The sequence below is a fragment of the Oryctolagus cuniculus genome, chromosome 2, assembly GCF_964237555.1.
Source record: "Oryctolagus cuniculus chromosome 2, mOryCun1.1, whole genome shotgun sequence".
NCBI lineage: Eukaryota > Metazoa > Chordata > Mammalia > Lagomorpha > Leporidae > Oryctolagus > Oryctolagus cuniculus.
Genome location: NC_091433.1, coordinates 140,670,701 through 140,696,951, shown reverse-complemented (window position 1 = coordinate 140,696,951; position 26,251 = coordinate 140,670,701). Strand labels below are relative to the sequence as shown.

The following is a 26,251-nucleotide window of genomic DNA, read 5'->3' as shown; positions in this document are numbered from 1 at the left end:
TAGGAGGAGCACCTGGCAGGACTGAGAGGGGCTGGGGCTACCAGAGTGACAACAGGCTGGGAATCAGGGTGCGAAGAGAAATCCATGACTTGGAAGCTTTTGTAGACTCAAGTCACACAGTCAGATCCGCATGAGGATATTTGCAAAGGTTCTCCTTGGGGGCCTAAGCGAGCAGTCTGGCACCTCCCACCCTACCTGTTCCAGGAAGCCTCCGGACTTTCCCAATCCTGGCTAATTTTCTCTTTTCTGATCTCAGAGATCTTATTGTCTGTGCTTCACAATTTAGCACTTAAACAGACACAGCTCCGCCTTCCTCGCCAGTTGTTCTGAGCGTGTTTGCCTTGCATCTTCCTCCGGGAGCAGAGATTCAGTCTTCTCGGAGGGCTCCTGAGAGAAACCCAGGGCTGTATTTGGGGGTGCGCGGGGACTGTGACCCAGGGGAGTCACTCACAGTCACACAGGGCTTTCCAGTGTGCAAAGTGCTTGTCCTGAAGTTCCCTCCTGCTCCTTATGGCAGTCCTGCCAGATAGTTGTGCCTTACCACCTCCATTTTACAGATGACAAGACTGAGGCCCAGAGCCCAACAACCTGTTCAAGGAAGAGAGAAGGAGTCGAGGTAGGCTCAGTCCTGGGTTCTCTCGAATCATGACTGTACAGCACCCACAGAGGCTCAAGGCCCCGAGGGAGGACCACCAGGAGAGCACAGGGTGGGGTGGGAGCCTCAGCTTGCCTTTCCTTGCTGGGAGTCAGGGAAGGAAACGAAAGTGGGGGGCATCGGACCCTGACCGGCGACCGGAGGAGAAATCCGCGTGCCACTCCCTCCGCCATCATTCCCTCACACGTCCTCTGCCCTCTGGCATTACACAATGCCCTGCTCTTCCTGGCACCGCCGGCCCTTCTACTAATCCCCCCAAACCCTTTCACGTGATCCTCTGCAACTGCTGATTTCAACCAGCAAACTGAGTTGAACTTCCTCCTTCCATGCCTCCACCCATCCGCCTCTGCTCGGCATTAGGTTCCCCCCTTCCTGACCTTCCCTGAAGCGCTGGGAGATGAGGCTGCTTTCACCCTGTGCCCCGGAGCGCAGAGCTGGGCTGGGCCCTCTACCTGGTCCTCTCCACCACCCTGCACCTCGTGCACGCGCCTGTTCCTCTGGGCAGAAGCCGCTCAGACATCTTCCTCTCTCCTTCCTCTCCTCTTCCTCCCACCTTCTGACTTCCTAGTCACTCCCTCACCACCCGCGCCTAAACTTTAGCTCCTGGCTCCTTGACTTTCACACCATAGCCCCAATTCCTTCTCAGATCTGGGGGTGGGGGAGGGGCTTCACTGTCCTCAACACCCCAGCTGCTCCCCAGCACGTCCTCGTTTTGCCACGGCCTTAGACTGCATTCAGACCTTGGGCCCCACAGACACCTCTCACAGCCGAGTCCTGACCCTTTGATTCTCTATTGCTTGGACTGCTGTCCTTTCTCTCTGACGACGCATCGTGGTAACCTCTCCTTTGCTAAGGCTTGCGATTCCTTGCTATCTTGCGCCAGCAGACCTGGACCTGCACAAGAGGAGGCAGCTGAGCTGCTGGAGGAAACCACACAGGAGGGCCTGAGGGCACGGTCAAAGTTCACAGCCATCCACCTCCGTGGGCTGCCTCACTCTTTCTCTGCGCATCGCAGCCCTTGCAGTCTTGCGCAATGGCTATTGTGGAACTTCTGCCGTTCTCTCAGATATCCCGTCTCTCCTTGACCCATCCCTGCCTCCTCCATGCTACAGAGAAGAAGAGACCAAGTGGGAAGATTCAGCTACCTACAGCCCCTCTCCCCTGCTCCCTCCTCTTCCATCAGCCTCCTCCCGGTCCTGTCTTCCCAGGCATCCTGTGGCTCCGCCCTTCGTGGGCACATGCACCTTTAGGGTCCATTGACCTCTGTCTGCATACCTCATTTTCCTGTCTTTGGGATTCCCTGCTCTGCATTTACGCTCTGCATTTAAACCCACCAAATCCCTGCATCCTACATAATAGTGGCACACATACACAAACTAAGAGAAACCCACTGCCGACCTCTTCCTTGCCAGCCATTTCCAGGTGCAGATGCCTCACGGTCAAGCCTTTTCAGAGTCGTCTGCACTCCGTGGCTTTCTTCATCTCCTCTCTCCTTCACCCCTCGGTCCACCCTGTCCCTCACCAGTGTCTGCTCTGGAAAAGACCTGGTGACACTGAGGTTACCAAATCCAGCGGGCAGACTGCATTTCTTGGCTCTCACAGCCATTTTGATAGCCCCCTACTTACAGACTGTGTTCCCACTCCCCCTCGTTCTTCCTGCCTCTCTGGCTGCTCTGCCACCTCCTCCTCTGCCCAGAGAGTTTGCATCTGTCCAGCCCGTGGATAAGGGCTCCCCCAGGCTTCATCCCAGCTCCTTTTCTGGTCTAAGTTGTATTCTCCCTGACCGCCTCACTCCTGTGGCTTCTTTACCCCAGCCCAGCCTCCCCTTGGAGCACCAGACTGCACCAGCCACCTGCAGCACATCCCCACTTGGACATCTCACAGGTACGGCAATGCTGACCTAGGACCTCGGGAGGTTGTTCAACCCTCTTCTCCCCAGGTCAGTTCGAAATGGCAACACAGTGTACTACCTCCTTAAGGAAGCAGAGGTCTGGGAGCCTTCATTCCTCCCCTTTTCTTCCTCTGTTCTGCTCAGTCTGGACATTTACTTCCACTCTGCCCCTCCCCCATTCCTTTTCACAGTCAGAATGATCTTACCAAAATGCAAATTTCACTTCTTTCTCTTTTCAAATAAGGAGACCATGGGGACCCACCTCCAGAGCTGTGACTCCCTGAGCATGGGACGAAAAGCATGCAAGAGATGAAGTTCTTTCTTTAAAAAAAATTTACTTGAAAGGCAGAGAGAAAGATACGGGTATCTTCTGTCTGCTGGTTCACTCCCCAAATGTTCCCAACAGCCGGAGGTGGGCCTGGTCAAAGCCAGGAGATCAGAACTCAATTCAGGTCTCCCATAGAGGTGGAAAGGGCTCAAGTACTTGAGCCATTACCTGCTGGAACCAGGAGCAGAACGGAGACTTGAACCCAGGCACTCTGATATGGAATGCAGGTATTCAAGTGTCTTCTAAACTTCTGCACCAAATACCCACCCATCAGATGTCTCCTAGGATATAGACTAAGCTCTGTAACATGGCATGCTAACCCCTGCATCCCTTGCCAACTTTCGTCTCAACCACCTCTCCCTTTGCAGCCTGAATCAAGTAGCAACTTTTCTTGCACTCCCATTGACCCATATCATGATTTTAATTCTATAATTTAATGATATAATTCTATAATTCATTTAATAGGTAGGCCTCTCTTTAGGCTAGATTGAGAGCTCCAAGAGGGAAGTGTGTCTACCATGGGCATCCCCTCCCTTGCCTAGCCCCTAGTAGGTGGTCAGCATATATGAGATTATGTGTTGAATAAAGGAATACTGTATCCACCTCTGCTGCTGCTGAACCCTGGTTCCAGTCTCAGAGAAGGCACTAAAGCCAGGTGGGCGTGGACTCCAGCACTGAATGATTCCCCAGAAGACAGTGTAAATGCTGCAGCTACACTCCCAGCTGCATTAGTTAATGGCACCACCGAGAGAATGCCCTTAGTTTTTTTAAGTTTCAGGGCCTGGGCAGCCTTTGGCAGCTGTGAAGGACACAAACTTAATTTCCTTCTTGGTTGCCAGCTGACATTGGAGCAATTCCTTGACTAAAAACTCCTTGGCTGGCAGCCTGCAAGCGTGTCTCCAGCGTGCTCCGAGTACATTTCAAAGGAAGAAGACAGGCACGGTAACAATATATCCATGTGATGGCGCTGAACCTCTTCAGGTGTCTGCCTTGCCCCATCACAGCAATTTAAGGATCCCAACAGTAGCCTAGAGACATCTTTTTTTTTCTTTAGATTTTTATTTATTTATTTGACAGGTAGAATTACAGACAGTGAGAGGGAGAGACAGAGAGAGAGGTCTTCCTTCCACTGGTTCACTCCCCAAATGGCCTCCACGGCCGGCGCTGCGCTGATCCGAAGCCAGGAGCCAGGTGCTTTCTCCTGGTCTCTCATGCGGGTGCAGGGCCCAAGCACTTGGGCCATCCTCCACTGCCTTCCCGGGCCACAGCAGAGAGCTGGACTGGAAGAGGGGCAACCGGGACAGAACCCGGCGCCCCTATGTGATGCAGGCGGAGGATTAACCAAGTGAGCCAGGGCGCCGGCCCCTAGGCATCTTTCTGTAAAGTAAGGAGCAGGACTCAAGATTAATTTGGCACAGAAATTCACCTCCTTTATCTGCTATACTTTCTGTAGAGTTCATAGATAACTTCCAGTTTTTAGCTCTTTCAAAATGTTTTATTAGCATTCTACATCATAAAAGTAAGCAAAACCGGAAAAATACAAAATCCACAGTAGGTAAGTCTACAGTTGACCTCATCTCCTTGCTGGGCCCCAGCCGCACGGCCGCTCGGCCGGCGTGTGTCCGTCCAGGCGTTTTTTCTGTGACTATACAAAAACCCAGCTTGTGTCTTGGACTTCCACGGCGCAGTCTTCAGAGACTCTCGTGAGCAACGTAAAAGCAAACAGGTCTGCAGGCTGCACAACCGCACATTTCCAGGTCTCTGCCCGGGAATTCCGTTCCTGGAGGACAGCACTCAGGGGCTGTGCACATCCAGCAACAAGGTGCTCTTCCTTCGCGGTTCCGAAGAGGGAGGACCCACACGGAGCGGGCTGAGCTGGCAGGGGTCTGGAATGCCTACCTTGGGAATTCCCTCTCTCTGGCTAATTTCGCCTCTGAGAACTTCCTGGTGAAAAAAAAAAAAGCAAACCGTTGGGAATGCAGTGTCCTTAATTCCTCAGTCCCATTATCTAGAGGGGATCCTTCGTGGCCTGGGAAGGGGCGGTGTCTGCCTCCCCGCGCGGCCGCGCAGACCAGGGCCACTTCCCTATCCGGTCGCGCGGGCCTCACCAGGGGCGCCGAAGCGGCGTCCACAGCGGGTTCGGACTCACCTCGGGACGCAGTGCTCTGGAGAGCCGCCAGGGGCGCCGCGTAGCGGGGCGCGGCGAGGGGTCCGGGGCTCTGGCCGGTGGGCGTGGTCGGCTTCCCGCGGCGCCGCGAGCTGCTCGGCCGCGGTCCAGCCGCTGGGGCCGCGCCCGGGCGTCTGCCCTGCCCTTTGGGCCGCGGCGCGGGTTCGCGGCCGGGGCCGTGTACTTTGTTTCTTTGCTTGGCATCACGGGGAGAACCGCGGCACGGCCTCCTCCCCCCGGGTCTCCGACGACTTCGTAAAACTGTCAGTGTCAAGGCCTTGGGCACCCTAGGAGGTGGCTGCAGGTGCTGGGCTGGCAGGGTGAGAGGGTTGGGGCCCCCTTTCGCCCGGGCGTCCCTGTCCCCCTTCCTCGGTGGGACCTTTCCTCACGGGCCCCAGCACGTGCGGAGAGGCGGGCATCCGATCTGGGCCCAGCTGCAAACTGGCTCTGGGCAGCAAAGGTCCTTAGTGTTCAGGCGAAATGCCTGGCGCCCACTCCGGACAACTCGAGGCAGGACAGTGTTTTGGAGTTCAGGCTGCTCTGCTTTTCTGGGGGAGGGGTCTACTTCTAGGGGGCCCCCTCCTCTCCCAGCTTAGCACCTGGCTTTCCAGGTGTGGGCGTGGGGGCTGGCGGGTCCCCGGAAGCCGCAGGCGGCACGAGCCTGGGCGGGTCCCGGGAGCCCGGCCTGCCCAAAACTTGGGGCGCCGGGCGGTGCCGGGCAGTGACGCGAGGGGCGGCGCTGGGCCCGATTGGCGCTCCCCGCGGGGGCGGGGCTGGGCTGGACGCCCGGAGGCGGCGGCGGCGGCGGCGCCGGGAGCCGGAGCCGGAGCCGGGAGTGAGGCGCAGCGGCGGCGGCGGCGGCAACAAGTGCCGGAGGCGAGCCGAGCCGGAACCGGAGCCGACGCTGTCGGGCCGCCCGTCCCGGGCCCCGCGCATGGAGCGTGAGCGGCGGCGGTCGCCGGGCTGAGCCGCGCCGAGCGGCCGGGACGTGCATGCGGCCGCGATCTCCCGCCCCCGCCCTGCCGAGCTGGAGCCGCTCCTGGACAAGGTAGGGCCTGGGCGGGTGGGCGCCGCCGCCGCCTGGCTCCCTTCCTACTCTGCGCCGCCGCCTCCGTGGGGCCACGCGGCCCGATCCCCCTCCCTAACCCCAGCCTCCCCGGTCCTGGCCGGTTCCGGCTCAGTCCTTGCGCGCCGGCGGTGGACACCGTCCCTAGGTGGCTCCTGCCGCATCTTAGCCGCCTCCACCTTTCCCGACCCCGAAGGGAGCCGGTAACAAAACCGCCAGCAGCGTCTTGGGCGCTTCTCGCCCCATCTCACTCCCGCCGCCGAGCCTGGGGACACCCCCTCCCTGCTGCGCCTCGACTTCCGGGGACCCCGTGCCAGGCGATGCGACTTGCGGGAGGGAGGGCGTGGAGCTCGCACTAGCACCCCGCGCCAGCCCTCGCGCGGCGCGGGCCCGGGCGCCGCAGGGGAGATCAGGTGCTCCGCGCCCCGCCCCCACCCGCCGCCGCCTGCGGGTACCCGAAGACGGGTTTCGGCGAAACTTGGGGCGCACATTTAGCTTTGACCTCTAAAGACAGATTCCTCGTCGTCCACCTTGAATGATTAACCAGGCGGCTCCCCTGGGGCCGGAGCGTGGTTCAGGCAGGTGGGCGCGGGGCTGCCCCAAGCGGCGCGGGCCCTCGGAGGGCCGCGCAGCCGACCGCGCGGTGCGCTCCAGGCCCGGCGTTTTGCCCTCGGGGTTGGGGCTCCGCCAGACCCCGGCGCCACCAGGCGGAGACGCGGACGAGAGGCCCCCACGAGTGTCGTGGCGCGGTCATTCCCAAAAGCCGCACGTGTGTCTGTAGCCCTGGGCGGCGACCTCCTGCCCAGCGCGTGGGGGTGCTGGGGCTTCGCTCCCCGCCGGTCGGCCACCTCGAGCTCCCCAACTTCGTAGGGCTGTTTAGAACCGCGGAGCCGCGCCTGCCCTCCCATCCCTCGCTGGAGCCTGGCCTTGGGTTCCCCACTGCGGAGCCGGCTGGCGAAGATGGGCTTCTGCTTGTCGCAACAGATTCTTGCCGTGTAATTACTTGTGGCTGGAGAGGCTCCGGGACGGGTGGCGACGGGGCGCGGGCTGGGAGCCACGGTGGGGACCCCAGCTGCCGTCCTGCCTCTCGCTTCTGTTGCTTTTGAAGAGAGGTTGTGAGGGCCGGTGGGAGCCGGGAGTTTGTGCTCTTCAGCTGGACTCCGTTTTCAGCCCAGAGAAGTGCGGAGCCCTGCTCAAGTCCCCCGAGTCCCCCTTTCGCGCCCTGCCCGGCTGCTCCAGAAGCGGCTGCTGGAGACCAGCTCTTCAGTGGCAACCTTGCTTCTCCCCCTGGACGCTCCCCGTCGCGACTTGCTGTGGGTTTTTTCGGCAGACGGTATCTGTGTGAGGAAAGGCCTTCAGACAGGAGGTTGCCACCCTCACCTTTCGCTTGCCTTGGTTCTGCCGCCTCTGTTCAGCGACCTTGGGCGAGTTACTTGTCCGCAGAGCCTCGTTGTCTGTATCTGCTTAGAGTGTCATAGTGTCTGCTCTTACAGGGTTGCTTCTGAGGACACACAGGACGCCTGCCAACTCCTGGCGCTGCACCATGGGCCTCAGAGCGCCTCATGAGTGGTGGTCATTGCTGTAATTAATATAGAAGTTTCTCCCCCGCAGCTTCCCCTTAGCAAAATGGGAGTCCTGTGGGAGGTGTGCAGATTGGTCGGCTCAGACTGAAAGGTGCCACATTTGGCAGCTGCAGGTTGCAGATTTTTTTTTTTAAAGATTTATTTATTTGAAAGGCAGAGTAGAGAGAGAGAGAGACAGATCTTCATCCACAGATTCACTCCCCAGATGGCCGCAAGAGCTTCCTTTGGGTCTCCCTCGTGGGTGCAGGGGCCCAAATACTTGGGGCATCTTCTGCTGCTTTGCCAGGCGCACTAACAGGGAGCTGCATTGCAAGTGGAGCAGTCTGGACGGGAACCTGCACCCATGTGGGATGCCCGCACTGCAGGCCCCGACAGAACCTGCTCTGCTGCGGCGCCGGCCCCCAGGCTGCAGGTTTTTTAAATCCAAGCAGTTAAGTCATCTTCCGAAGAAAATAAACTTAATTTGCTTGTGGAAAATTATGAATTTTGGGGGGCTTTTTACGAAAGCTTTGTAGTTTTCCTTGTGCTTTAAAAAAAATCAAACCATAACTTAGATTTATTCTAACATATTATGGTTATGCTAAAAATACTAAGGTGGAACTAATAATTCATGGTTGATTCACTTCACTATACTGTGAAATAAATGTGTGTTTTTAGAGTTGTATTAGGAAATGAATGAGCATCCCAAAATTATTATTAATCACCTTACTTTACATGATACGTTGCTGGGTGTAAAGAATTGATAACAGCAAATGGCTGCTTTTATAGACATTGAAATCTTGCAGCCAGGGTGCTCTTTGGTTATGCAAGCTATTGCAGCACACTTGGGGGCGGTGCATAAATTACCAATACTGAGAAAGTCTCCTAATGGTCTTTGGAGCTTATGTGTATATATGCGTGTGAATGCCCAGGGGAAACTAAAGTCATTTCTGTCAACGGTCAGGTATTTTTTGGGTGCTTACAGAGGGTTAAAACATAAATTAGGCTGTGGTCATTTGAAACGGCATAGGTTAAAGCACCTAGCAAGAAAGACAGCAGGTACCGCCCAGCCCAGCCAGCAGGGCCCCAGCTCTCTGCCCCTCTCTCCAGTGGACAGCCGTTACTAGCTGCTTGCCAAAGATGCCTCCCAATTGTAGGATGAACAAATTCCTGTCTCTGGAGAGGCAATTACTGTTTGAATAAGAGGTGTGTGGGGTGAGGCTTTGCAAAAATTGATGTAATGGTTTCATCACCACCCATTGGTGATGAGGCTTTGCCAGTCTGAACAAGGCTTCGGGGAGAATTGTCTGATCGCACGATTGCTGCTGTTGTACCAAGTTTCCTATGTGTCCCACTCTCCCCGTTCTGATTGTTGCACTTAGTGGGTGCCCCTGCCCTGATGAGTTCCATGCCCTTTGCTGCAGCTTTGTCTTCATTATAACAGAATCTGCACATTTGAGCCAGCACCATTGATGAAATTCTAACATGTGTCTTGACATTTTGTGTAGTTTTAGCTGTAGATAATTCCGTGGATAACTCCAGGAACTTCCTTACTATTTCTTTTCTGTGCAAGCATAAACATTGCCTTCTAGCTGAGTTGATTTAAAAAAAAAATCTGTTGCGGCTATAGCAGGGAAATCCCCGGTAGCTAGGAAATCGATACTTTTTCCTCTTTCTGTGGCATTTTAAAACAGGTGTCTTGTTCACATGTCTTCACCCTGTTGTGATAGGTTGTGTGTTGCTTACCAACATGTTTTTAAAAACTGATTATCCAGAGTGATCAGTTCTAGGGTCTGGCTGGGTTCTGTCGGAGCGGGTGTGCGGGGGTTTGGTGATTATGAGCAGGAACTGGGGTGGATCATAGGAGGAGGTTTTTACCTGGAGGTCCAGTGCACTGAGAGTGGGTGTAGACATGTGAACGTGGGTCCACCTCCCAGCTGGAGAAGTGAAGGTTTCCACTACCAGGGCAGGTTCCAGTGGTCCTTTCTGGTCAATAGCCAGAGGAAATAGAGGAAACTGATACTCTTCCTCCAGTCAGCACAGTCACAGATCATCATAGGTGGGTTTGCCTGTCTTGAACTTCTTGTGAATGGAATCACAGAAACCTTGTGTAGCCTTTGTGAAACAGAGCTGGATTTGAATTCTGTTTTTTTATGGCTTGCTGAGTGACACGTAGCTTCGGTCTGAAACTGGTAAGACAAGGCCCTGTGTGATAGACTTGCCAGGGAGATGGTTGTGAATGCCCCAGCGCTGTGCCTGGCGTGCAGTTTCCGCTTCCCCTTTTCGTTCTTTAAAAAGATAAGCAAAGCAACTGTATTTGCTGTGTTGAAATAAGCTATCTCATTACAAAAGTTACGCAAGTCTGTACTGAAAGTTAAGAGGCCAGGTCCATGTAGATTCAACCTCTCTTGGTGTAGCATTCAGCTTGAATGAGTTATTTGTTGATAGCTGGTCCCCTGTTACTGGTGACTGACATTTCCTCTCTAGTGACAGTCACTGAAATGTCCTCTCCCGAGCTGTTTGGTCACCGGTGTGATAAGAGTGCAGGTGCAGAAGGTGTCCAGTGACGAGAGCTGCTTAAGCAGGGCATGGAAGAGTTTAGTTTACACGGGAGTCAGCAGTGAGTGCTCAGGATGCTTGGCCACTTACTGCTTCGTGTTTTGTGAAATAATTATTTCAGAAGTGAAAGCACACAGCCGGCCGGTTGTTTCAGTTGCGTGAGTCAGGCCATTTAAAATGTTTTCAGCTTTTGTAATCCGACTTCATAGGTGATGTTGTATGTATTCAGGGGTGTCGTGTCTACATTTTGTGGATGCGTTTGATTTTTATTTTTGAACCCATTCCTTAGATCTTATTTGGGTGGTATTTGGGCATTCTTTCTAAAAGCAATTTTCTTATGCTTCTTTAGAGAGAAATATTCAAGATAAGGTAAAGGGAATTAAAGTGAATCCCAGCATTTCTGAACGCTGTGACAGCCATTAGTGATTTGATTGGGATGCTGCTAGGCCCTCTTCTGCATCATTTATGCCCTGCTAGAGTGACCTTAGGGGAAACACATCCCCGACACTCAGGCAAGTCTCAGACGGGGTACAGGGGCCTGCAGAGGCAGGAAACGGTGAAGGCCTCTGTTCAGATCCTGCATGCTCTACTCCCTACTGCGCTCTCATGTGTCAGGCATGCTGGGTACACAGTGCCCCGAGGCTGCAGCCGGGGCCTCCGGCCTCCAGATTATATGGTACATGAGTGGGGAAACCCCTCTTTGAGTCTGCCTCCCCCATTGGGACCTCAAGATGGTGTCTAGCAGAATGGATGGCTTGCTCACTTAGCCAGCACGTGTTGATGCAGCACTCAGTGTGTGCTTAGCAGTGCTTTGCCCTGTGTGTGTTCACAGATGGGTCAGGCACATTGCTGCCCCATGGAGCTGGCAGCCTGGAAGGCGCTGACCAGGAACTGGCCAAGAGGGCTCCAGTAGAGGTGTGAGCAAAGTGCATGCTGGGGACAGCCAAGAAAGGCTTGCCAAGGAAGCGGCATATGCTTAGTCTTGAAGGATGAATAAGTAACACTTCAGGGGCAGAGAAAGGAAGGCAGAAGTGGCCAAAGGATTGTGGGCTGAGAAAATGCAGGGCGCAACACAAAGGCTCCTGGAGTAATTTCCTGGGGGACACATCAGGTGAGTCTGTGGGTTTGGAGTGCAGGCGGTTGAGGGCTGTAGTGCATATATGTGGCACTTGATGGCTATGATGGCATTGGGGAGCCATTGAAAATTCTTGCAGTGCAGAGAAGGTCATGGTCAAGTGTGACATGTCATGGTCAGGTTTACATTAAGGAAAATGAGCTGGAGCCCGACAGGTGGAGGAAGGGCAGGTCTGACCCCGGGCCAGGGCCGTCTTACAGTCTCTTGAGGGGCTCTCTGCCACCCGTTTGCCACCGTTGGTTTATTCTCAGACACTGGGCTATCATTAAAAACTGAGATGACTGGAGGTGAAGCTTTCTTCTCTAATTCAGAATCTCCCAGTGGCTCCCTGTCTCCCTTAGAGTAAAGCCAGTGTTCTTAGGTCACGTACAAGGACTCTGTCCTCCTCTCCTTCTCCCCTCAACTCATTGTGGCCACGCTGGCCCAAGCTTCCCCACGTCTAGCCTCCGCTGGGATCTGTGAAGAGAGAATTTCTGATCACCCTGCTGCCGCAGCCTTCCCCTTAACCCTCCTTCCATGCTTTCTATTCCATCTAAGGGCCTATCAGCCTTGTAGCTCCCAGCCGTGTGGCTTCATTCTTCATTGTGTGGTTCTAAACACTGCTTGGTTTAAATGGGTGCTTGATACTTGTTGAATTAGGCCACTTTAGTAGTTGGAATGGAGAGAAAACACTGCCCAAACCAGGACAGGGATGACACACATCGAAATGTGTTTGTGCTTTATTTGAGAGAGGTGAGAGATAAAAAGACTCGGGGTGAGTGGGATGGGATTTGGAAAGGAGTTAAGGGAGGTGTGACAGGCAGGCTGTGGCCCCAGGTATGTTGGGGGTGTGTTTTAGCATATGGTGAGTTGGAGTTGCAACATGCCGGAGGACCTGGGGCTCCAGGCGCATGGGGTAAGGTAGCGCCTGGCACTAGACTTTGGCTCCGCACTGTGCAGGGGGCCCCTCCAGGGGCTGAGGCGAGGAGAAAGGCTGCCAGGAAGCAAGGAAGCCAGGAAGAAAATCAAGGGGCTAGACCAAGGCATGGTCCTGAATGGAGAGTGGGGGTAGTGGCGGTGGCAGCAGTGTGGGTGCCCTGGAAAGCCAGGGGAATGAAGGACCATGAAGGGTACAGGGAATTGAAAGGTCAAGGTAGGACAGCGGGCATGACCAGGCGCGGAGGCCTTTGAGGTAGAGGAGTAGGTGGAGATGCAGTTGGCACAAAATCCCAGGGGAGCGAGGTCTGTGGGGGAGCCAGGAATCCGGGGAGGGAGCATTCCCAGGGTGGGCGTGAGAGTGTCTCAGGCTGATGTGAGACCTTTGAGAAGTAGGTTTTGTTCTCCAAACTGACATCAAATATCTTTGTAACCATGGCAACCCACTTCTGTTTCCCACCCCTACAAAATGGAATAAAACCTGCCCAGAATCAACTTGTTTATTGTTCGAATTCACTGAGATCATGACTGTGAAAGCATGAACACTCTAGTAAGGTAGGTCTATGGACCATAAGCTTGCTGCAGCTTATAACTTGTGCTTCAGGCTTTTTTTTTTAATTGTTTGTTTTCTTTGAGAAGCTTTTTTTTTTTTTTTTAACAGGCAGAGTGGACAGTGAGAGAGAGAGACAGAGAGAAAGGTCTTCCTTTTGCCCTTGGTTCACCCTCCAATGGCCGCCGCGGCTGGCGCGCTGCAGCCAGCACACCGCGCCTATCCGAAGGCAGGAGCCAGGTACTTCTCCTCGTCTCCCATGGGGTGCAGGGCCCAAGGACTTGGGCCATCCTCCACTGCACTCCCGGGCCACAGCAGAGAGCTGGCCTGGAAGAGGGGCAACTGGGACAGAATCCGGCGCCCCGACCGGGACTAGAACCCAGGGTGCCGGCGCCGCTAGGTGAGCCGCGGCGCCGGCCCGAGAAGCTCTTAATGTCCAAATGTTTGTCTGAGTCCTGATCAGGGAGTATCACAATTATTGAGCATGCTTTTAAAACAACCCCTTCAGCTCTGGCTCTGGGTTGTTCAATGGGAAGCCTAAAGATGTTTTCAGGATCAAATGGAGTTTGTTATAAGCGCCATTCTTTCTAAACACAGTCCTGCCTCTGGATCTTCAATTTCTACATCCACAGAGTCAACCAATTACAGATGGAAATATTCAGAAAAAATTAAAATGGTACAAATAAAAAATGTTTAATAGCTATTTGCATATCATTTATATCATATTCCATATTGTCAGTAATCTGGAGATGATTTAAATATGTGGGATGGAGCTGGCCTTGTGCAGCAGGTTAGGTTGTTGCTTGTGATGTCTGCTTCTTGTATCAGAGTGCCAGTTTGAGTCCTGGCTGCTCTACTTTTGATCCAACTTCCGATCCAGCTAATGCAGCTGGGAAGGCAGTAGATGATGGCCCAAGTGCTTGGGCGCCTTCCTCCCATGTGGGAGACTCAGAGTTTCTGGCTCCCGGCTGTTGTGGCCTTTTGGGGAGGGAAGCAGCAGATACAAGATCAATTAATCTCTCTCTCCCTTCCTTCCCTCCCTCCCTCCCTCCCTCCCTCCCTCCCTTTCAAGTAAATAAATAAACAAATAAATCCTGGAAGTGTATGGAAAGGGCTATTTGGTACAGCTGTTAAGATGCCACCTGGTGTACCTACGTCCCATATCTGTACGCCTAGGTTCTAGTCCCAGCTCTGCCTCTGATTCCAGTTTCTTATTAATGCACATCCTTGGAGGCAGCAGTGATGGCTCAGGTAATGGGGTCCCTGCCACCTGTGTGGTAGTTGGAATTTGAGTTTCCTGCTCCCAGCTTTGGCCTGGTTGAGCCCTGCCCCTGCTATCTTGGGCATCTGGGGAGTGAACCAGCAGATAGAATATCTATATTTATCCATTTCTCTGTCTCTCTCTCTGCGTTTCAAATAAAAAATTTAAAAATGAGATACTTTTTTTTTTTTTTTTTTTAGGATTTATTTATTTATTCGAAAGGCAGAGAGAGAGAGAGGTCTTCTATCCTCTGGTTCATTCCCCAAATGGCTGCAACTGCCGGTGCTGTGCTGATCCGAAGCCAGGAGCCAGGAGCTTCCTCAGGTCTCCCACGTGGGTACAGGGGCCCAAGGACTTGGGCCATCTTCTACTGCTTTCCCAGGCCATAATAGCAGAGAGCTGTATCTGAACTGGAGCAGCCTGAACTCCAAACGCCCATATGGGATGCGGCACTGCAGGGGGCGGCTTTACCTGCTATGCCACAGCACTGGCTCCAACAAGATACTTCTTAAAAAAATAAAGTACACGGGAAGATAAGTGTAGATTTTGTGCATTTTAGGTAAGAGACTTGAGCATCTATGGGTTTTGGTATCTGAGGAGTCTTGGCACCAGTTCCCTGCCACTGGGGGAGATTGTATGTGACCTTTGGAACTAATGAGATGGCTTTACATGTAGGATTTTATGGCTGAGTGTGAAGCTTGTTTGTAAGAAACTTTTGTTACTTTTATTGTTTAAATGAGATGCAGCCAATTTTTCTTCTCTCCTTTTACCACATAAGGAATTATTTTCTTCAAATGAACCTAAAATATCTCTCATGAATACTCCTATTTTTAACTGAGTGTTTCTCTCTTGTTCCTCAAGGTTCTGATGGATCTTTTTTTTTTAAAGACGCCTTATAATGGAAATGTTTCAAACAAGTGCAGATGCAGAGAGGTGTGGGGGGCCTGGGGTGGAGCCTCACCCTTTCCCGAGAGCTCCACCTCTGCCTGGGGCGCCATGGGCACCTTCCGGGGCGAGGCAGGTCCTCTGGACTGCGGCAGTGGATGCCCTCTCTGTGGGGAGAGCGGAGGCTGGGAGGCAGTGGACGCTCAGGGCTGCCTGGTGGTGGAGGTTGGACGGCTGTGGTTCCCGAGTTCCCACGTCATGATAGCTTCCTGTGCAGGTTGAGCATCCCTGGTCCAAACATCCACAGTGCTCCAAAACCCGAAACTCTCAGCACCGACATTATCCCACGAGTGGAAAATTCCATACCTGACTTCCCCTGGCAGGTTTCAATCAAAATGCAGGCATGCTAGAATTACTGTGTAAAATTTCCACCAGTCTATGCATATCAGCTGTATATAAAACATAAGTGAATTTCATGTTTTGTCTTGGGTCCTATCCCCAAGATATCTCATTATGTATATAAAAATATTCCCAAATCTGAAGAAAAAAATCCCAACTGCGAAACACTTTGGGGCATTTGGAGAAGAGATCCTTAGCCTGCATATGAGGGCAATATTCAGCCATACTTTTGTTTTGTTTTGTTTTGTTTCTCTCTGTAACTCTGCCTTTCTTTAAAATGAAAGATTTTCCACCTGTGAGTTCACTCCCTAAATGGCTTCAATGGCTGGGACTGGGCCAGACCGAAGCCAGGAGCCAGGAGTTTCTTCCGGGACTCCCACATGGGTGTAGGGGCTCAAATATTTGGGCCATCTTCTGCTTTTCCAGACACATTAGCAGGGAACCGGACCAGAAGTGAGCCCATATGGGATGCCGGTGCCACAGGTGGCAGCCTAACCCATTATATCACAACATCAGCCCCATGGATATACTTAAAGCTGGAGTGGTTCAGCTGCTTGGTAGAAGAGGTCCAATTTCTAAGCTGCTCAGTAGTGTGTCCACATAGTGAGCAAACAACATGTTCTCTTTTGCTTTGGAAACACAAAGTTTTCTCTACAGAGAAAGCTATGTTACTGTTTCACCTCTAACTCAAATATGTACACATAACTCTTGGTTGAACGATTGAACCTCCAACCATAGAATATTGGAAGATTCTAAAAGGCTAAAATATCATTGATTTGAGGGTATGTATTTTAGGTCCATACAATTTATTCCATTTATTTTTAAATTTTTAGTTATTTGAAAGGCAGAGAAGACACAGAAAGATCTTCCATCCTCTGGTTCACGCCCCAGATACCTGCAAGAGCTGGGACTGGGCCAGGCCGAAGTTAGGAGCCCAGAACTCCATCTGCGTCTCCCATGTGGATGGCAGGGACCCCAGTACACGAACCATCACCTGCCACCTCCCAGGGTGCACTTTAGCAGGAAGCTGGAATTGGAAGTGGAGCTAGGACTCGAACCGGCTGTGCATATAGACCAAGCAGTGTCTTCACCACTGTGCCTAACAGACACCCTGAATTGTTTTGATAGTCGAAAAACAGTGGCCTAGGTGTCGGCACTGTGGCGTAGAAGATAAAGCCGCTGCCTTTAGAGTTACAGAGAAAAGATCTTCCATCTATCCGCTAATGTCCGCAGTGGAGCTGAGCCAATATGAAGCCAGGATCCAGGAGCCTCTTTTGGGTCTCCCATGTGGTTGCAGGGGCCCAAGCACTTGGGCCATCTTCTGCTGCCTTCCCAGGCCATCAGCAGGGAGCTGGATCAGAAGTGGAAAAGCTGGGACTTGAACCATCACCCATGTGGGATGCCGGCATTGCAAGTGGCAGCTTTACCCACTATGCCACAGTACCAGCCCCATATGCTGAAATCTAGCCAGCATTTGAGAAAGGCAGGAAAGGTCCCCGAGAGACAAGGTCCGGGGAGGAAGGGGAGGTTTTGTTGCTTGTTTGGTGCTCTTCGTTGAAGTTGCCACCCCAGGGCCCCATGTCACAGAAAGGCTGTCTTCTGGGAAGAAGATGGTCTGACTCTGGAGAAGAGAAGAGGTGGTGGCCCGGGGCGGGGGGTGGGGGGGTGGGGCGGCGGCAGCATAATTGGCTTCTCTTGGTGTGAGGACGGGGTGCTGTGCAGCCAGCCCCTTCATGGCAGTTGTGGCACTTGGGGGATGGGGTGCACAGTTCCTTCCTCCCTCAGAGTCAAGAGCTGGACTTGGCTCTTCTGGAACCTTCCTGTCTGGGAGGCATTGCTGGAGCAGGAAGGGGGATTCCAGGTGACTTTGTTACTCCCTCTGACGGACCCCAGGAGGAGAGAAATGCAAGGCACTGGGGCAGCTGAGGCAGGCCTCGTGCCGGAGGAGGCAGGGTTTGAACCTGGCTGTCCGGGATTGGACTGGGACTGGATAGCCGGAGAAGGGGCGTTTCAGGCTGTGAGGTGCCAGCCGGAGCCCAGGCGGGGGTGGGGGGGGCAGCCTTTGGTTAGGGTGCTGCTGCCCAGAAGCCCTCGGGGAAGGATCAGGTTTTTGCGAGAGGGCCTGATGAAGATGAGGCTGGGTTGCCTTTCTCTCCTGCACCGGGAGCATGGCACCCCTACCCCCGCAGCTCCTCCACTCTGCTTGGGTGTGTCATGCAAGTTTCTGACCCTGGCAGCTGGCTTAACTGACCTGTGGAGTGAGGACCTCAGCCGCCACTTTGCAGGGCTGTGTATCCAGCTGGGCCATTGGCACTTGTGCTGGCCCACGGACAAGCCCTGTTGAATGGGTGGAGACCGGCGTGCAGTGGTTAGCTTGTCTCGTTACAAGGAGCGTATGTGACACCTCTATCTCTCTCTTCCCTTTCTTCCATCCCACAGGGTGTCAGACTCTTGAACAGCCTTCCTGTTGGTTCCCTTTCCTCAAATGCATTATTTAAAAATCCCTGCACAGGCCAATTTTGCGGAATTTTCTATGCTTTCCGTGCCCGTTTTCTGAGAGTGGATCAGACGCGCTCTCTGCGAGTCGCCAAGTCCTGGGTGCTTGGACCCCTGGTGCCGGCTTCCCTGGCTGTCAGGGCCAGTTCTCTCTGGAGAAAGCACATCACTGGAGAGCTTCGTCCTAAGGGCCGAGACACTGAGACTTCCCCAGGGAATTTATGAAATGACTTAAAATACACACAGTGAATGTCACTGGTATAAATTTAAATATTTATTGAAGTTACAGAAGAGTGCTATTTTTAATAAGCTGTATGTAATCCCGAGTTGTGGCCTGTTCAAACAATGCTTTCCTGGCCACTGTGTTTATTCTAGAAGGGAAACAAGTGTGAGTATTGGAGGAAAATGACAGAGATGCTCTCGAATTGTGTTTCCTGGGGAACGAGACTTGGCAGATATAATTTAAAGGCCCTGGGAAGGGCAGTGATTATTTTGAAAGAGTATTTTGTAGAGCGCTGACTGAAAATAATATACATAGTCCTTTATGCCAGGGAAATTGGCAGATTGAATTTGGGTGCCCAGCTGCTTAATAATAAAGTGTGATCATGGCATTACCACACCACCTATGAAACTAAGCCGTGGGAATTCAGGTACTTTTGGGAGTCAATCTGAAAGATTTGAGGGGGTTGACTTTTAGTTTTGTTAATTGGTCATCTGTTGAAGTTTTGACGTGTCTTATTACGTAAAACGACGTAATCGCCTTCCAAGTACCTATGTGAAAGTATTCTTAACCGATGTCACCAGCTTTTCTGCGTGTGTCTGCAGACCGAGTAGCCCAGGTGACAGTCACCAGGTCTCCCTCCCATGCCCGTTGCCAGCACACCAAGATTGCCCAGCCAGGGCGCGTGGCCTACTTACTTTCAGAAGCCTTTATGCAAGGTCAGTTGATAACTTAGTTTATGTAATGAGCTTCTGTTTCTAGCTCAGTACTTGTAATTTATGCTTGTGCATTTCCATTAATGTTTAATGGGCTTCTGCCTCCCCTCCCCCCTCCTGGGGGGCCTGTGTGTTTATAGATGGCTCTAATTGTATGTGACTGTTTCCTGGGAAGTGTGTTCAGGTGACTGTTGCCTTGAGATGCCACCAGATAAAGCTGACTGGAGGGGGAGGGGGAGGGGTTGCCGGGAAGCCGGGGTTCTGCACCCTTATGGCGAGGAGGGGTGGGAGAGGGGTGCTCTGTAGGGGCCTGGAACGCAGGGCTTGTGTGTGAACTTGTCCAAGAATGCTGTAAAGACTCCTGCTGGGAAAGATCAAACAATGAAACCTTTCCTTTAGCTGGGTGCTGGCTCCTCCCCACTCCTCCCCTGTGTGTCCTTTCCTGTCCTCACATTTATTCTCTGTTGAGCGGCAGACACTGGAGTCCGCCTCTCTGGGCGTGGGTCCTGTGGGTGCCTGTGACGTGTTATCACTCGGCATGATAAGTCAGATGGGTGGGTGAGGTGTGGAAATCGCAAGGGGAAGTAGTGGTGGCCTGGGATTGAAGCTCTAGACTGAATGAAGCCTTTGTCGCCACTGTCCTCTGTCCCGGGGCCTGTGGGTTGGCCATCCCTTCTCTGCCGGCGACCTCAGGTGGCTCCTGCCACGCTGTGCCTGGGCTGCCACCTCTGGAAGCCCTGTGGTGCTCTGTAAGGCTCTGAAACAGAAGTTCTTGTAGCTTCTTTCTGGTAGCAAAACCGGGACGTGATCTGTGTTTGCAGTATGTGTGCGTGTTGTTCAGAAAACAAGAGTGGAATGGTTCATTTTGTGGCTCACGAAGGTTCTCTGGTCTGGCTGGCTGATGTCTGTGAACAGGGGAGCTGGGGGCTGGGCCTGCTCTTCTGGCCCCTGCAGTTGGAGCCGGTTGCAGGGCTGAGCTGGCTCCCTCACCTCGGGCTGTGGAGCCAAAGGGGAGTGTGAAGGGGAGCTTTCTCCTGTGTCAGCAGCTCTGCCCGAGGTGTTGTGATGAGGCTTGGCTCTGGCTTCCTAGCGTAGGTGAGTGATGAGCAGATCACAAGTGACTCAGGACCCACATCTGCAGGGGATTCTGCCCGTGGTACACACGTGCCCCTGGACACCTTCAATCAGGGAGTGGTGTCCCCTAGCCACTTTGTTGATGCTGCTCCTTTCTCTGGTTAGAATAAACATCTCAATCTCTTTGGCTTTCTTTGGAATTATCTGCATCTTCCTGGGTTTCCACAACTGCCGTGCTTTCCATTCCTTGATTGTTTTTGAGAAGTGCAGCTTTATTGGGAGAGTTGGGAAGTCCTCCTTGAGCTTTGACCAACATTATCACATGGTAAAAGGTTTAAGAGCTAAGGTTGGCATTGTGGCGGAGCAGGTAAAGCTACCGCCTGCAGTGCTGACATCCCATATGGGTGCCAGTTCAAGTCCTGGCTGCTCCACTTCCAATCCAGCTCCCTGCTAATGGCCTCGGAAAAGCAGCCGAGAATGGCCCAAGTGCTTGGGCCCCTGCACTCATGTGGGAGACCCAGAAGAAACTCCTGGCTTTGGTCTGGGATAGCCCTGGCCATTGAAGCCATCTGGGGAGTGACCCAGTGGATGGAAGATCTCTCTCCCTCTCTGTGACTCTTGACATCCAAAAGTGTAAGAGTAGACTGGGTGGGGGAGTTGGGTTCAAAGTCCCAACTCCACCAGGATTAGCTCCTATGACCTCAAACTAATTGCTTCACATTTTTGAACCTGTGAAGATTAAATGAGATGAGAACATCTCGGCATAGAAAAATGGGCAAAGGGCAGAGGGAATGGGAGAATCAAGAAGGAAGCACATGGAGAGAGGGCGTGAAGTAGACACGGGGACGTGCTTCTTTGGGACAAGCTCGTCCACGTGGGAGACTTGGTGCCTCTTGGTTTGGAGGGTAAAGTGGACTGGCCGCTATCTTCAGTGGGACATGGGACTGAGGGAAGAACAGTAACTTTTGATTATGTGCTAAGTGACTTTGAAAGTTCGTGTTCCCTTTCTAGTTTTTCCTTAGGAAATAATCTCATGATGAAAAAAATGTGCAGATTATTCTTCACCTTTTTTTTATTATAGGAAAAATCATAAACAGCTCGTACCCATTCGTTAAAGGTTGATCAGACCAAGTGTGCCTGTTTTTTTTTTCAGAGGTGCATTAGAGACCTGGTGGTAGAAGAGAGACTACCGTGAACTGAATCTGCTTTGCAGAAACTAAATCTCAGAGAACACAAATGCCAAATATATTTGTAGTCAACATGGATATCCAATTTGGAGTGCTTAGTTTTCCCCTTATTTCATATTTCTATAATGTGTAGTCAGGTTTTTTTTTTTTAATTATTTCTTTTTATTTTATTTGAAAGACACAGAGAGAGATAGAAATCTTCCATCTGCTAGTTCACTCTGCAAATGCCCACAACAGCCAGGGCTGGGCCAGGCTGAAGCCAGAAGCCAGGAACTCCATCCGGGTTTCCCATGTGGGTGGCAGGGGCCCAGACACTTGAGCCATTACCCGCTTCCTCCTAGGGTGCACATTAGCAGGAAGCTACGGAGTAGGAAGTGGAGGAGCTGGGATGTGAACCTGGCACTCTGCTGCAGTATGCAGGTGTCCTAAACAGCGACTTAACTGCTGTACCAGGCGCTGCCCCGTGGGGTGTTTTTAAATAGAGGAGATGTGAAAGAAAACACATTGCTTCAACCTGTCCAGTAGCAGCATTTGTCAGGTTAGATGTTGGCCTGGCCCATCTTCTAGCAGAGGCTGCTGCCTGCTCTGTCACCTGAACCGACCGCCCATGTGCCTCACTGCCCTGCTTCCCCCCGCGTTCCTGAAATCGGCCCTGTCATAGGCACCACTCAGGTCTTACGGCTCCCCTGCTGCTAATGTTGTGTGTTTCTTGCCTGTCTGCCAAGGACCCACGTTTTATGCCCTTTTGCTTGGAGATGAGTTTGGGTTGGTGAAACGGAGGTCTAAGCTGGTGCCAGTTTTCAGCGGAGGATGTAGCTGGCCTTACGACACTCACAGCCAGCGTGTTTTCCAAGATAGGTTCGTAGCAACCCTGGGTGGAGCAAGTCTGTCAGCACCCAACACCACCTTCCCAACAGCTCAGCATGGTTGTTTTTTTTTTTTTTTTTTGACAGGCAGAGTTAGATAGTGAGAGAGAGACAGAGAGAAAGGTCTTCCTTCCGTTGGTTCACCCCCAGATGGCTGCTACAGCCGGCGCTGTGCTGATCCGAAGCCAGGAGCCAGGAGCTTCTTCCTGGTCTCCCATGCGGGTGCAGGGCCCAAGCATTTAGGCCATCCTCCACTGCTTTCCCTGGGCCACAGCAGAGAGCCGGACTGGAAGAGGAGCAGCCGGGACAGAATCCGGCACCCTGATCGGGACTAGAACCCAGGATGCCGGCACCGCAGGCGGAGGATTAGCCTAGTGAGCTACGGCGCCGGCTGCTCAGCATGTTTTTTAAACAAAGTATTTTTAAAAAATTTATTTATTTACTTGAAAGAGTTACAGAGAGAGATCGATCTTCATCTGCTGGTTCACTCTCCAGATGGCCACAATAGCTAAGGCCTTGGGTGCAGGGGCCCAAGAACTTGGGTCATCCTCCACTGCTTTCTCAGGTCGTCAGCAGAGAGCTGGATCAGAAGTGGAGCAGCTGGGACTCGAACCAGCACCCTTATGGGATGCTGATGTCACAGGCAGCGGTTTTGCCCACTGCGTCACAAGGGTGGCCACAGAAAGCATATTTTGATGAAGATATGTGTGTTGTTTTTTAGACATAGCACTGTTGTGTACTTAATAGACTGCAGTGTCCTGAAGTATAACTTTTATATGCACTGGGAAACTGAAAATCAAGTGACTCATTTTATTTTGAGATTTGTCTCATCGCGGTGGCTGGAGCCCGGTATGAAGTTGGTCCGAGGCACACATGGTGCCCCTCGAGCCACAGCCACCCTGGGCCGCCTCATCTCCGGAAACGGAGCCGCACCCATGTACTTCCCTTTGTCCTCTGTAAGTGCCACAATCATCTGACAAGGACCTCGGAGGTGGAAGGGGCTTTCCTGGCCACTCCCTGTGTGTGCATGGGACTCTGGGCTCCCACTCCCTGTGTGTCCAGGGACTCTGGGCTCCCACTCCCTGTGTGTGCATGGGACTCTGGGTTCCCACTCCCTGTGTGTGCAGGGACTCTGGGCTCCCACTCCCTGTGCATGCAGGGACTCTGGGCTCCCACTCCCTGTGCGTGCAGGGACTCTGGGCTCCCACTCCCTGTGCGTGCAGGGACTCTGGGCTCCCACTCCCTGTGCGTGCAGGGACTCTGGGCTCCCACTCCCTGTGCGTGCAGGGACTCTGGGCTCCCACTCCCTGTGCGTGCAGGGACTCTGGGCTCCCACTCCCTGTGCGTGCAGGGACTCTGGGCTCCAGAGGCCCTGTTTGCTTTTCCGCAGCTTGGTGCCTGCAGGGCACAGTGTTCTCCAGCATTAGGCTGCTCTGCTCTCTCCCGCCCTGGCAGTAGTGCTGGCACTGGGTGCCTGCGGCAGGCCAGCACGCCCAGCCTGGTCACTGCTGCCTGTGCCCTCTCCCAGGCTCCCATGGGTACACACCCTGAGGCCCATGCTGCTGGCCAAGCAGGGCATCCTGAGCCTGGCCATGAGCTGCTTCTGTCCATGCCCTGCCCTGACGTGGAGAGGCCCTTGGGTTCCTGGTTCCGGCAGCACCCTCAGCACGCCAGTGGGGGGTGTGTGAGCTCCGCCCCTCCACGGCCCTCCATCACTGACCTGCAGCACTGTTTGTGTTCTTACTCCATCTTCACAGGCGCTCAGTTATCATCGTCTCGTAGTAAACTGCCCTTGCTTACGTGACAGCCTGGTTTCCACCTCCGTGGAAACTGTTCCGTGCAGCCCTGCTAAGCCCGCAGCAGGCCCCATCAGAGAAGTCTGCTCACACCCGGGTCCGAGGAGTGTGGAAACATTGACCAAGCCCTCACCACCTCTTACCCAAGGGCTTCCAAAACACGGCCAGCTCCTCAGTAAGAGGCTGCCCGCCTCGCAGCATCGCTCTCCTTCCCTTCTGTTTTTTTAAATGTTTATTTAATTTGAAAGGTAGAGAGAGATCTTCCATCCACTGCCCGTGACAGCTGGGGCTGGGACTGGCAGACGCCAAGAGCCTAGAACTTCATTGTGTCTCCTATGTGGGTGGCAGGAGACCCAACTACTTGTGCCATCACAGCTGCCTCCCAGGGCAGGAAGATGGAATCGGGAGCATTTGGGACTCAAATCCGGGCTCTTGACGTGGGCTGTGGAGCATCCTAGTGGTTAAAATGCCACCCACCTGGGCAGCATTTCTTTCCCAAAGTGGTCACTCCACCTTAGGTCAGCAGGTGGCAAGTCAGGACTAAGGCCCCTCCTTCCTTTAGGCGCACACGCCTAGCCTGCTGCCGTCATGGCCTTGTGGGTAATAATTGCCGGAGATCCGCCCCTCACCTGGAAGCGGGTGGAGGGGCCTCGGTTTCAGAAGAGGATGGAGGGAGAGGTAGCGTGGGTGTGCTGTGTGGGAGGGATGGAGGCCTTACCTGCAAACTCTGCAGTGCCACACACCTGCATCCTGCCTTTGGCGGGTGGGGCTGCCTGGGAAGGGAGGGCCATGGCTGCACTTCCCACCCCAGTTTAACCTGCGCAGAGCTCGCCTCTCTCCCCGCACAGGTCTAAGATGAACTCGCTGCTTCTGCAACTCTCATCTCCCCTAACTCTAGAAAATCCTCTAAATGTTTTCTGTTGCCCTTTAGTACGTAATAAAGTGAGATAGCTTTATAGAAATGAGCATGCGTGTAAATGATTCACCAACACACCCCTAGTGGTTTTCTGGCGTCCTCTCTTCCGGGAGAGGATGAGTATGTTTCATTCATCTCATTTGTGCCGAACATTCACTGTGTTCAATGAACTTGACCAGCTGACCAGAATATCTCTTTGTTCAGCAAATACTGAGGGACTGTCGGGTGTAAGAGTGGTAGAGTGGAGGCCTTGGTCATGGAAAATGCCCTGGGATAGGCCAGCCCGGGCAGGAGAAGGTAGCCAGCTCGTGGGAGGTGAGGCTGGTGTTCAGACTGAGACCTAGCCTAGGGGGAGATCTCACAGGAGGGGCGAGGAGGCCCTGTGAGTGGACTCTGGCAATGGAGAAGCAGCGTTCTAGAAGGCAGCATGAATTCAAGCTCAGGTTTAAGGGATCAGTGGCTTGGTGGTGGTGGTCTGACCAAACTGGGGTGGGTGGGGTGGGGAGCGTGGGCAGGGAGGGTACGTGCCAGGGCCTGAAGACTGGCTGGCTGGGGAGTAGGGTGTAGTTGGAAGCACAGTGGAAAATGAAGCTTTAGGCTGTGCTGTTTGCCAACATCAGCCTGAATGCAATAGAGGAAGGTGAGGAAGAGGTGCAGGAGACGCTATGGAGTTGGGAACAGTGTGAATGCAGGCAGCAGGGAGAAAAAACAATTCCAAGTCGGGCTGGAGTCTTCACCCAGAGGCCTGGGGACTTGCTGCATTGCACACGGGGCACCCAGACGAGGAATCTGGCAGGCATTCAGAAGCTAAGCTCAGGGGTTAGGTGGGTGGGCCTGTGAGCCCTGCCTCTGGGGTGATGTTCGTGGCAGCAGATGGGTGTAATTCTAGAGGGAAAACTTACTGAGGAGAGCGTGAAGGACACGACAGGAGCTGTGCTTGGCGCTCAGTGTGTGGTGCAGGAAGTGGAGCCCCTGAACTCCCCAGTGCCCGTCGTGCGGTAGGCAGCACACGTCACGGCAGGTTCTTACGTCCCCATGTTGCAAAGCAGGAAACCGAGGCTCAGAGAGGTCAAATAAGTTGCCCGAGGTGGCACAGAGTAGGTACCACATGTGGAATTCAGCCCTGGTCCCACTCCGGGTGCCACCCTGGTTTTCATCTCCTCCTCCGGCATCAGCTAGCCTTAAGGACCCAAAACCCTTTTGAGTTTTACTAAAGGCAGGGCGAGGGGGCCCCTGGGAGTGTTGATTTCCTGCCTTGGTTCCTTCCCTCTGTCTGCTCTGAAAGGTCTCTGTGTGTCTGTTTGAAGAGTAAAGTTGGTGGTTAATTTTCCCGTGAATGACCAGTATCGCTCGAGCTCTGGGGGTGTGGCTGTGAACAGGGACCAGACCACGCGCTGCTGCGGACACTTTGATCTGTGGCTTTGCCTGTGGGGTGTGTGGGTGAACAGGGTCATTATAAGTACTTTTTCTCTTTTAATTGTGGACATGAAGGGTGAAACTAATGACTAGGAACCAAACTTCTTGAACTTGGCTGGCAGTTGTTCTGTGACTTACGACCAACATGCAGAAGCAGACACATCTGTTCAGCTTAGTGTCAGCCTCTCGGT

General features: G+C 53.2%; 1 protein-coding gene across 3 annotated transcripts in view; it reads left to right on the top strand.

Annotated features, from left to right (window-relative positions):
* Nucleotides 1-26,251, top strand: part of B3GNT2 (UDP-GlcNAc:betaGal beta-1,3-N-acetylglucosaminyltransferase 2) — a 47,935-nt gene that overhangs the window by 11,506 nt on the left and 10,178 nt on the right. Inside the window, exon 1 of one of the 3 annotated variants that reach the window (XM_002709850.5) lies at nt 5,950-6,089. The exons of 1 other annotated variant lie outside the window; for it this stretch is intronic. The gene's annotated coding sequence lies outside the window, so the exon portion shown is untranslated. Of the gene's footprint in view, nt 1-5,949; nt 6,090-18,680; nt 18,809-26,251 lie in introns of those variants that run through there. One more of the 3 variants, XM_051838170.2, reaches the window with a different exon arrangement.